This window comes from Rutidosis leptorrhynchoides, chromosome 6 (genome assembly GCF_046630445.1).
Source record: "Rutidosis leptorrhynchoides isolate AG116_Rl617_1_P2 chromosome 6, CSIRO_AGI_Rlap_v1, whole genome shotgun sequence".
In the NCBI taxonomy this organism is placed as follows: Eukaryota; Viridiplantae; Streptophyta; class Magnoliopsida; order Asterales; family Asteraceae; genus Rutidosis; species Rutidosis leptorrhynchoides.
The window spans coordinates 346825754-346838978 of record NC_092338.1 but is presented as its reverse complement, the minus strand read 5'-3'; the positions used below and the strand labels follow the sequence as shown (position 1 = coordinate 346838978).

The 13225-nt window shown below is 31.1% G+C and overlaps 1 non-coding gene across 1 annotated transcript; it reads right to left on the bottom strand.

Annotated features, from left to right (window-relative positions):
• Nucleotides 1-1948: 1948 nt before the first annotated feature.
• LOC139856275 (small nucleolar RNA R71) lies at nt 1949-2055 on the bottom strand. Its single transcript, XR_011761768.1, has one exon. It is a non-coding gene; the product is annotated as a small nucleolar RNA R71 (small nucleolar RNA).
• Between the last annotated feature and the right edge of the window lie 11170 nt (nt 2056-13225).

The window sequence follows — 13225 nt, the reverse complement described above, 5'->3', positions numbered from 1 at the left end:
CGAAATGCTATATTTTTATCTCTAAAAATATTTTGTATTTATTATAAGTGTTAAAAAATATATAAAAACATAAAAAAACATAATATATATATATATATATATATATATATATATATATATATATATATATATATATATTTAACTATAAAGGTATTTTTTTCAGTTCTTAAAAATATAATTTTAAATATCACTTATATTTTAATTTTGGATAAATTATAAATTAAATACATATTTTGAAAAAAAATATTAAAAAAAGCAATCTGAGCCTGCATTTTTGAATCTGCATAACCAGCTGAACCTACATGGCCATGCGATCGCATTACCCTGTAGGCTGATCCTCATGCGGTCGCATAATTAAAGCTGACAGGCCACAAACCTCGGACCTCATTTATTACGCTTTTAGGGTTTTAATTTTTATAATTAATCTAATTAGGGTTTAATTGTTTACTATATTTATATCTAGTTTTAATTAAGTTGTAATATTAAGTTTAAGTATTATTATTAATTATATAGTTTAATATTTATATATAATAATAATTTAAAAATAATATTTTTATAAAAATTGTATTTTCATAACTTTAAGTTTTATTTCTATATTTCGTATCTTTTTAATCGTTTATTCATAATATTTGTATTTTTATCGTTCGTAATTAGTTTTAAGACTAGTATTTTGCCGTAGTTTATTTTTATTTTTAGCTTTTAAGACTTTGCCATAAAATCCCTTAAGTGCTTTTTCTATAAACTAAGATTTAGGCGCTTTAGAATTTTACGACGTCGCTTATCGCTTTAGTTTTAAATAGATTTTAGTGCATAATTAAGTAATTGCCGTTTTGGATATAGAATTTCTTTTAAGCTTTAATACCTTTAGACGCAACTTTTAGACTTAAGTTTTTAGAATTCTAAGTTTCGACGCTTTACTTTCTTATTTTTGTTTTTCGACTTTTATTTTTCGACGCTTATTTTTCGACCTCTTATTTTTCGACGCACTCTTTTTCTTTCTCATTTCTACGCTCTAGTTTTTAGGACATAAATTTTATCTTCTTTAAATTTCGTCGAAAAATTATTTTAAGCGGTTAAATTAATAGTCATCCAAAATTTTCTGCTTCGTAGTAATAGTTGGATTCGTTAGTGGCTGAGTTGTGGATTTTCCAACTTAAAGGATCCTGGCTCCCTGCTGCATCTTTTGGCTATTCGAAACGTGGGCAAAAGCAGAAAAGTCTATTAATTTGATAACTTATATAATTTTTATTTTTATAACTAATAGGATATTCAGTGAATGCATCGAGCAAAACGTTCACCACCTTTCATACGTTCACCTCCTGTAACTCGATCAAGACATCTAGCCAATATTGTCGCCGTTGATTTTTCTTTAGAATCATCATCTAGTCGACCAAGTACCCCAATTCAAATTTCCGATAATCCATTTTTTGAACCCGATTTCACTATCGAGAACCCGGTGGATATTCAAGGATAATTCCAAGATCCTGAACCACTAATCATTCCTCCTGAACTACAAACCGTTAAATCAGAATCCTCTAGTGATTCGTATTCAAAAAATTTAATTATGAAAGTAACTGAACCTCTAAGTATGGAAGACCGAATGAGAGCCACACGCACTGGCCAAGGACACGCCATTATTAAGCCAGACATTAATATGCCAGATTATGAAATCAAAGGACAAATACTACACATGGTAACTAATCAATGCCAATATAGTGGTACGCCAAAAGAAGATCCAAACAAACATCTTCGAACCTTTAATAGGATCTGTACTCTATTCAAAATCAGAGAAGTTGAGGATGAACAGATATATCTCATGTTGTTTCCCTGGACTTTAAAGGGAGAAGCCAAAGATTGGTTAGAATCGTTACCTGAAGGGGCGATTGACACATAGGATGTCTTAGTTGAAAAATTTCTTAAACAATTCTTTCCGGCATCTAAATCCGTGAGACTTCAAGGAGAAATTGTTACGTTTACGCAAAATCCAAATGAAACATTATATGACGCGTGGACAAGATTCGGAAAATTGTTGAGAGGATGTCCTCAACATGGTTTAGACACTTATCAAATAGTACAAATATTCTAACAAGGTGTCGACGTTGCTACACGAAAAGACATCGACATAGCAGCTGGTGGTTCCATTATGAAGAAAACCGCAACCGAAGCTCACAAAATTATTGATAACACAGCCTCCCACTCTCATGAGTGGCATCAGGAAAAAGATATTTTTCGTTTATCTAAAGCGACTAGAGCCGATTCTAGCCATGACTTTGATTATATTTCCGCAAAAATAGATGCTTTCGAGAGACGAATGGAAAAGATGACTAAAGATATTCACGCAATACGAATCAGTTGTGAGCAATGAGGTGGACCACACTTAACGAAAGATTGTCACATTGAGCAAACGATGGAACAACGTGAGAATGTTTCCTACATGAACTAAAGGCCGGGAAATAATTATCAATTGCCAAGGCCAAACTTCAATCGAAATCAAAACATTCTTTACAATCCAAATGGACCCAACAATAACTCGTATAATCAACAAGGTCTGAATAACCAGCCAACTCAAAACAACACTTTCAATCAACGAAGACCTGGCTTGTATAAACCACCACAATAAACCGAAGAGAAAAAGCCAAATCTGGAAGAAATGATGGCAAAGCTAATGGAATCTCAAACACAATTTATTGCAACTCAAACCCAAACAAATGAGAGGTTTGATCAGTCATTAAGAACTCAACAAGCATCCATTTTGAATCTAGAAAAACACGTAGGTACCCTTGCTAGCATGATGAGTACGAGGGAACAAGGAAAGCTACCGAGTAATACTGAAGTAAATCCTCGGAATGAGAATGTTAATATGGTGTCAACAAATTCTGAAAAACCAGCACCAGAAGATGGAAAGGTTTTTGATGTGAGTAACAATGAAGAAGTTACAACACCACCACCACCTGAGTATGTTGAAAGGACCCGTTCATATACATTATAAACGATTCACAATAGTTGATTACATCGCGAGGTATTTGACCTCTATATGATACGTTTTTCAAACATTGCATTCATTTTTAAAAGACAAACTTTCTTTACATCAAAAATTGACGGCATGCATACCATTTCATATTACATCCAACTATAATTGACTTAATATTAATCTTGATGAACTCAACGACTTGAATGCAACGTCTTTCAAAGTATGTCATGAATGACTCCAGGTAATATCCTTAAAATGAGCTAATGCACAGCGGAAGATTTCTTTAATACCTGAGAATAAACATGCTTTAAAGTGTCAACCAAAAGGTTGGTGAGTTCATTAGTTTATCATAATCAATCATTTCTGTAATAGTAATAGACCACAAGATTTCAGTTTCCATAAATATCCGTACACTCGCAAGTGTTTAAAAGTATTCTATAAGTTGTAGGCACCCGGTAACAAGCCTTAACATTCATGTTTTACCCTCTGAAGTACACCAGATCAGGTGTGTTTAAAATAACCTCGAAGTACTAAAGCATCCCATAGTCAGGATGGGGTTTGTCAGGCCCAATAGATTTATCTTTAGGATTTGCGCCTACCGTACATAGACAAGTAGTTTAATGTTACCAAGCTAAGGGTATATTTCTGGTTTAAACCCACATAGAATTAGTTTTAGTACTTGTGCCTACTTCGTAAAACATTTATAAAACAGCGCATGTATTCTCAGCCCAAAAATATATATAAAAAGGGAGTAATGAAACTCACAATACTGTATTTCGTAGCAATTATGTATATGACGGCACTGAACAAGTGCAGGGTTTGTCTCGGATTCACGAACGTATCAATATTGTGATTCAATATTGCAGGAAAGTACGTAGACGCAACGAAAATGATAAACGTTAGGTTGACCTCACGAGCAATACCCTCGATCAATACCCATAACCTCCATAGCTATAACCCATAATTTCCTTAGCTCTATCCCGTTTGAAAACTTATTTTGAAATCGTCTGAGTATAACTCTGTCGTAGTATTTTATGTATACTAATAATATCTTGAAATAATACAAAGAAAATATATATATGTAATTCGATTGAGAGAGTTTAGAGAAATATATTTTCAAGTTTTTATGAAATAATGAAACCTATTCAATTCTATTTATAATAGATTTTTGAATTATTAAAGTATGAATTATTAAAGTGAATTATTAAAGTATGAATTATTAAAGTGAATTATTAAAGTGAATTATTAAAGTATGAATTATTAAAGTGAATTATTAAAGTGAATTATTAAAGTGAAATATTAAAGTATGAATTATTAAAGTGAAATATTAAAGTATTAATTATTAAAGTTAAAGTAAAGTAAAAGTAAAGTAAAGGTAAAGTTAAAGTATAGTAAAAGTATAAAACTATATACGTATAATACGCGTATAAATATATAATATTAATTTAAATCGTTATATATATTTAATAAAATAAAATATAAATATCGTTATCTTTATCATACTGGTTAAGTAATGAGTTGTCAAAAGTAGTTCTAGATATTTATAAAAGATATATACGTTTTAATAATAAAGTTCTTTTTAAACTGAAAACGTTTTTTTTTTACTTTTGAAACTAAATCAAATAAATATGATAATTTTGTTTTCCAAAACTAAATATATTTAAGAATCATTTTGTTAAAAGGTTAAAATAACGGAAATCGTTATATCATAAAACATTTTAAAAAAGTAGAATTATATATATTCATAATAGGTTTCAAGTTTTTAAATTACAGTCTATTGGTGAAGCATGGGATAAAGTCCAAAGGTTAAATAAACGTATGAAATCATCTTAATGAAAAATGTCGAGTTACTTAACTTGTCGATATCCAACATCTAAGTTATTTACACTCCACGTTCTTATTTTCATATTACATAAAATGAATGTTAACATAGTTATCTTATCAAGTTCACGAGAAAAATATTATAAAACATGCCTTGGAAATTAAACAGGAATTTCCACTAACCCTTGTCTAGTTCCCATTAATTGACACATTTGTTCTTATTTATAAATCACTTTACCATTTTTTGAATGTTGTTAAAAAGAATAGATTTCTTAAATCACAGTGGACCACATAACATAGGCCCGTAATCATATCATAATGTATCTGATAATTCAATCATTTGATATTATCTCTTAATTCTGTCGATAAATATATCGAAACAAATACGTTCATGTAAAGTATCATATATCTAATACTTTGTTAATGTTTTTAGTTAATATTATATATTATATATACGTATCTATATACTCATAATTGTTCGTGAATCGTCGAACACGGTCAAAGGGTAATTGATTACATGAATGTAGTTCCAAACTTTTTGAGATTAAACATTACAAATTCTGCTTATCGTGTCGGAAACATATAAAGGTTAAGTTTAAATTTGGTCGGAAATTTCTGGGTCATCACATTACCTACCCGTTAAAGAAATTTTGTCCCGAAATTTGATCGAGGTCGTCATGGCTAACAATAAGAATGTTATTATGACGAATATAAGTTGATTCATAGGGTTTTATCATGATTGAGAAATATGGATAAAATAATTCGATTACTCGAAACGTATGAGTGAAGCTATCGTAAAAGAGTGAAATGAGAAAATAGGGATTCATCTTATCTTTTGACGTCATCACGGTTGATCTCCGGATTAAAGAAAATCTTTGTAATCTATATAGGATTTGATTCTTCGGTGATTAAGGAAATTATGATCCTCTTCGATTTAATGCGATGATTCATCTCGATTTTTCTGTCGGATATTTCACTATAAATCCACCTCCTTCGTTTCCTTTTAATTCACACCTTCTATTCTTCCTCCCTCAATTCTTACTTTAAAATTATTCATCAATATGCTTCATCCAGTGCTGATTCTCGATATACTCCTCACTTTCATATCTGTCGTTCTTCTTTTTCATCTACCTCCAGAAGAATCTATTTACTTCTACTATACTCTTGGTTTTATAGTGTTTTTAGTTCTCCCGTGTCTTTATATTGCTATATGCATCGATATATACGGTTTATAGTTTCTGGGTTGTTGTTGGGTTTTATATCTTCCCTTATATTTTGATGTCCCTGCTTCTGTCTTCTATAATCATTGTCATCCCCAATTAATGCTCTCTTTTATTTTCTGCGATTTATACCCCAATTTCTATTTTGGAGTTTTGTCCTTTCATTTCTTCTTCTTGCGATTAAGCACCGCTTGTAATGGTCCAGAATTCGCATATATGAATTTCGGAATGAACATTGTTAATGTTCTAAGAAGGAAATTGTAATGGCACAGGAAATTGTAATGGCACGATCTTGACTTGTCAAATTACTAGAATACCTCGGAAAAGGCCGAATCATCAAGAAATATTTTCTTGATATTTTAGAGGTTAAAGAGAATACAAGAGTCGTGTAACATAGCGCATGATGACGTTATGATCTGTGAATCATCACGTTCGATTTAGAAACTCAGCATGACTTACTATAATATAATCACGTTGATCAAGTGTCATTATATTATACTAGTTCATGCTTCAGTTCCCAACACTACTTCAAAAATATTCCTATTTTAAATTCGAAAGTTTCAGAATTTAGAAACTAAAATAGTTTCTTTTATGATGTAATACAGACAGCACGAAGAGGTAAATGATTTCAGATAAGAATAATTATGGAAATATCTTCAGAAATATGGAGAATATTTATAATGAAAGATACGATGATATCTTAAAATTTCTAATATCAGAGGATGATGAAGAATATTGTCCGTAAGGGTTTAGAGTCAGGAGCAAGGTATTCGATAATGACTTCAGCAGACACGGAATCATTTGGATTCTTTGAAGTTAGATTTCGTCCTTGTGATTTATCCATAGCCTTCTTCATGGTTTGCTCAATCCGTATTTTTCAGTACCAAATCTTCTCTTTTTCTGAGCTTTGCCCACACACTACTCTTTATCATCAAACTTTTTACTGTTAAGGTCGTTTATAGTTTTTGCTGCTTCATCAGTATTTCGAGAACTAGTTTGCAGTTTAGGGTGTTTTTTCAGAAACTTCACATTCAAAGTATATAAGTCCAGAAGATATACACATATAATTGTTGGCGTAGACATGCTGCGAGATTTCAAAATACTGACTGCTAATTTCCGATGATTCGTATGGCAATTCTCGTTACAAGATGCAGATGAGTAAATAATGGGGTTTTGATAAATATAAAGATTTTTCGAAAAGTCAAATATCAATGAAGTTGTTAATAAGTTTACTGCTAATGTGGCGAGATATGAAAGGTTCCCCGGTAATAATGATGAAGGGGTAATCATTATAATAAGGTTTATTCGAATGAACAATTAAAGTTGGTTTGCTGGAGCTGTGACAAAACCGTCTATTTTTAGAAGGGATTGAAAAGTTATTTTAGCTAGTAAATGCCAAAAGGTCTGACATGGATACATGTTAAATTATGACTTTGATTTCAAGAGTTTTTCAGGTACGTAACTGTGGATAACATGTGGTTGGATCATCATCTCGATTGTTCATTATTTAAAGTGTCTTCAGATATTTCGAAGGGCTTGAACACAGACTATAATCATTAATATACATACGATGTTATAACACAGTTTTGAAGTTAAAGTATAGCTTTGAAAGATGTAAAAATCTAAGAGTGAAGATACCGGTTATAACTTGAATTGAATTCGGCGATTTTAAAATCAGAATATGTAATTAGATTTTTGAATGAGTATGGTTGTTTTGATTTCTATAAAAGAATGTATATTTTTGTGAAAGTAGGGAGTATAATGGATGATTTGCTGAATCAGATTCGAAGAATGTAACATATTAATTGTGAATTTATATATCTCTCGGGTATTACCTACCCGTTAAAAAAATGTCACAATTAATATTTTGTACAAAAGAATTTTATTACAGTCTTTATGGAAATATATGTGTGTATTTCTTCAGATGTAATATAGATTTAATGAGTTAATATTAAATTAAACTCACTTGATTTATGGTTAAGGCTAGGATAGATAATTTCTAAACTTTAGAAATTACATAATCGTCGTAGAATGTTTTCCTAATGAAGTTATGAATCAATACTTCATCGTTGTGGTATTCCTTAGTATCTACATGGTGTATGACGTCGATGCTCATAGGACAGATTGTGAAGTTAGTGGTAATGGTACTGTTGATGTTGTTGATGGTGGTACTGGTTATGTTGCTGGTGCTGCTGCTGGTGTTTGTAACCTTTGCACCATATTCTCCAAAGCCACTACCCGAGTGCGAAGCTCGTTGACTTCTTCTATTACACCGGGGTGATTGTCGGTTCGGACGAGCGGATAAATAAGATCTAGAATTTGGTGTAGTATATAATAATGACGAGATACTCTGGAAATGAGAGAGAAAATGGTGTTTCGGACAGGTTCGCCGGTAAGTGCTTCAGGTTCATTGCCAAGAGGGCAATGTGGTGGATGGAAAGGATCGCCTTCTTCTTGTCTCCAATGATTAAGGAGGCTACGAACCCATCCCCAATTCATCCAGAATAGATGATGGCTGATTGGTTGATCCATTCCAGTCACACTGCTTTCGGAGCTTGAGTGGGATTCCATTTCGGAATCCGAGGAACTTGAAGTGATGACGAATTCCATTTCGTATGATTTGATAAAGGATTTTTCGATACGAAATGATTTTTCGGCTATCGGGTGGTATTCTAACTACATAGAATATCTATATATATAGATCAAAAGATTTCATAGATTACGGAGGAATTTACGGAATATGTCAGGCAAAGTTTACGGTAATAGATACGATAAGATATGATTTAGCAGATACGCTAAGATATGAATGGTAAGCAGATACACTATTCATGCAATTAATGTAGCAAGACGTGTCTAGACTAAGAATGATAAGCAGGTAATTTCCTAAGGATGGTAAGTAGATGATTTCCGACTAAATATGATAAACAAAACTTTTGACATGCAGACACGGTCGAAGTCCAGACTCACTAATGCATCTTAACAACTATCAGTTAGACACACTAATGCAAGACCTGGTTCGCTAAGACCACCGCTCTGATACCAAATGAAAGGACCCGTTCATATACATTATAAACGATTCACAATAGTTGATTACATCGCGAGGTATTTGACCTATATATGATATGTTTTTCAAACATTGTATTCGTTTTTAAAAGACAAACTTTATTTACATCAAAAATTGACGGCATGCATACCATTTCATATTATATCCAACTATAATTGACTTAATATTAATTTTGATGAACTCAACGACTTGAATGCAACGTCTTTCAAAGTATGTCATGAATGACTCCAGGTAATATCATTAAAATAAGCTAATGCACAGCGGAAGATTTCTTTAATACCTGAGAATAAATATGCTTTAAAGTGTCAACCAAAAGGTTGGTGAGTTCATTAGTTTATCATAATCAATCATTTCTGTAATAGTAATAGACCACAAGATTTCAGTTTCCATAAATATCCGTACACTCGCAAGTGTTTAAAAGTATTCTATAAGTTGTAGGCACCCGGTAACAAGCCTTAACATTCATGTTTTACCCTCTGAAGTACACCAGATCAGGTGTGTTTAAAATAACCTCGAAGTACTAAAGCATCCCATAGTCAGGATGGGGTTTGTCAGGCCCAATAGATCTATCTTTAAGATTCACGCCTACCGTACATAGATAAGTAGTTTAATGTTACCAAGCTAAGGGTATATTTCTGGTTTAAACCCACATAGAATTAGTTTTAGTACTTGTGCCTACTTCGTAAAACATTTATAAAACAGCGCATGTATTCTCAGCCCAAAAATATATATAAAAAGGGAGTAATGAAACTCACAATACTGTATTTCGTAGCAATTATGTATATGACGGCACTGAACAAGTGCAGGTTTGTCTCGGATTCACGAACGTATCAATATTGTGATTCAATATTGCAGGAAAGTACGTAGACGCAACGAAAATGATAAACGTTAGGTTGACCTCACGAGCAATACCCTCGATCAATACCCATAACCTCCATAGCTATAACCCAAAATTTCCTTAGCTCTATCCCGTTTGAAAACTTATTTTGAAATCGTCTGAGTATAACTCTGTCGTAGTATTTTATGTATACTAATAATATCTTAAAATAATACAAAGAAAATATATATATGTAATTCGATTGAGAGAGTTTAGAGAAATATATTTTTAAGTTTTTATGAAATAATGAAACCTATTCAATTCTATTTATAATAGATTTTTGAATTATTAAAGTGAATTATTAAAGTATAAATTATTAAAGTGAATTATTAAAGTATGAATTATTAAAGTGAATTATTAAAGTGAATTATTAAAGTATGAAGTATTAAAGTGAATTATTAAAGTGAATTATTAAAGTATGATTTATTAAAGAGAATTATTAAAGTATGAATTATTAAAATAAATTATTAAAGTATGAATTATTAAAGTTAAAGTAAAGTAAAAGTAAAGTAAAGGTAAAGTTAGAGTATAGTAAAAGTATAAAACTATATACGTATAATACGCGTATAAATATATAATATTAATTTAAATCGTTATATATATTTAATAAAATAAAATATAAATATCGTTATCTTTATCATACTGGTTAAGTAATGAGTTGTCAAAAGTAGTTCTAGATATTTATAAAAGATATATACGTTTTAATAATAAAGTTCTTTTTAAACTGAAAACGTTTTTTTTTACTTTTGAAACTAAATCAAATAAATATGATAATTTTGTTTTCCAAAACTAAATATATTTAAGAATCATTTTGTTAAAAGGTTAAAATAACGGAAATCGTTATATCATAAAACATTTTAGAAAAGTAGAATTATATATATTCATAATAGGTTTCAAGTTTTTAAATTACAGTCTATTGGTGAAGCATGGGATAAAGTCCAAAGGTTAAATAAACGTATGAAATCATCTTAATGAAAAATGTCGAGTTACTTAACTTGTAGATATCCAACATCTAAGTTATTTACACTCCACGTTCTTATTTTCATATTACATAAAATGAATGTTAACATAGTTATCTTATCAAGGTCACGAGAAAAATATTATAAAACATGCCTTGGAAATTAAACAGAAATTTTCACTAACCCTTGTCTAGTTCCCATTAATTGACACATTTGTTCTTATTTATAAATCACTTTACCATTTTTTAAATGTTGTCAAAAAGAATAGATTTCTTAAATCACAGTGGACCACATAACATAGGCCCGTAATCATATCATAATGTATCTGATAATTCAATCATTTGATATTATCTCTTAATTCTGTCGATAAATATATCGAAACAAATACGTTCATGTAAAGTATCATTTATCTAGTACTTTGTTAATGTTTTCAGTTAATATTATATATTATATATACATATCTATATACTCATAATTGTTCGTGAATCGTCGAACACGGTCAAAGGGTAATTGATTACATGAATGTATTTCCAAACTTTTTGAGATTAAACATTACAAATTCTGCTTATCGTGTCGGAAACATATAAAGGTTAAGTTTAAATTTGGTCGGAAATTTCTGGGTCGTCACATATGTAAAGCCAGTGGTGGCACCATACAGACCACCCATCCCGTTTCCAAGAAAAGGAGTTGAGTATGAGCAAGTAATAGGTAATAACGTTTATGATACCTCTGGAAAGAAGAAGAAGAATAAGAAAATGAAAAAAACAAAAACCGTAAAAATAAACCCGGTGAAGACAGTTCCACCAAAACCTCCACCAAGGTTAGGTGATCCGGGTGAATTTATTGTTCCTTGTCTACTTAGTGATTGTGTCATGTATGATGCACTAGCAGATTTAGGTGCGAGTGTGAGTGTTATGCCTCTTTCATTATATAAGAGATTAGGAGAAGGTGAGTTAAGTCCAACTAAAATGAGTGTTAGACTCTTTGATCAAACCATTAAGCACCCAGTTGGAATTGCTGACAACCTACCCGTTCAAGTGGGTAACTTAACCTTTCTAGTCGAATTTATTGTCACTGACATAGAAGAGGACTCAAACATTCCTCTAATTTTAGGTCGACCATTCTTAGCATCCACCAGGGCGTTATTTGATGTAAGAGAGGGTAGAATGGCACTTAGTAATGATGAAAAATCGATCACCTTTGTGATTCGAAAGTCTAAATCTCCACCAACCAAAACCGTTGAACCAATAAAAACGATCGATGAGAAGCATATTGTTTTACCAACTCCAACGGTAGTGCTTAACAATAATAAAATGCCTAAGTGTGGGGAAGATGAAGCAACACCTAATGATGACCTGATAACAAAGAACCCCGTTGTTGATACGAAATTAAATGACCCCGTTATTAATAGTTCAATGAAGAAACTTATTAAACGGATTCGTGATGCTAGAACCAAGGGGAACTTTAAGTTATGTAACCGGTTAGTATCCAATCTATCGCCTAAATAAAAGGCGAAACTAGTTGAATTTGGGGATATAACACAAGAATCCGACCAATGGCTTAAAGCAAAAGTCACAGATATGCAAGTTGATTATGGTCCAAGAGAAATTGACGATGAAGTTAATCACAATTTCGACACCACAACTACCTAAGTGTGGGGAGATTCAAATGTTCTAAAAAGAAAATGCTGTCTAGAGTTAGTTGTTCTGTTCTTGTGTAGTTCCGAGAATGGAATCCGATTGGTCTTTTCCACTAGCAGACACTAAAGAACTAGTTTTCTTCCCCCCATTCTGAATTTTTTTTTTGTTTTATAGGTTTTGTATGAAATTAATATGCTTTTTAAATTTAAGTTTTGTATGAATTTAAAACAAAATTTACTTTATTTCATTAAGTTTAAAAAAATCATTTCTAAAATTCATCGTAAGTTAAAGACTAGATCATAGAATCGAAATTGCTTTACCCGAGGGCGGGGCGAAAAATTTTGTTATCAGTCTTTTTAATTTTATTGATCTAAAGTATACCAAAAAAATTAAAAAAACCTAAAAATCTTTGTTTTTAAAACAATCGCTTTAAAAATGACAAATTTTAAATTTTGTCGAGGGACGGACTAGGTAAACATACCGAAACTACCTAAAGTAAAAGGAAACAAATTTTTAAAAAATTATTCATTTAAATTGTTTTAATAAATAAAGATTTTATAAAAAAAATATAATAAAAATATTATGTATGTTTGTAGTTTATCTTATGTACAAAATAGGGTAAAACAACGCACTTTCAAAGACTGACATTAAGTTCAGCAAAATCTACTAATTT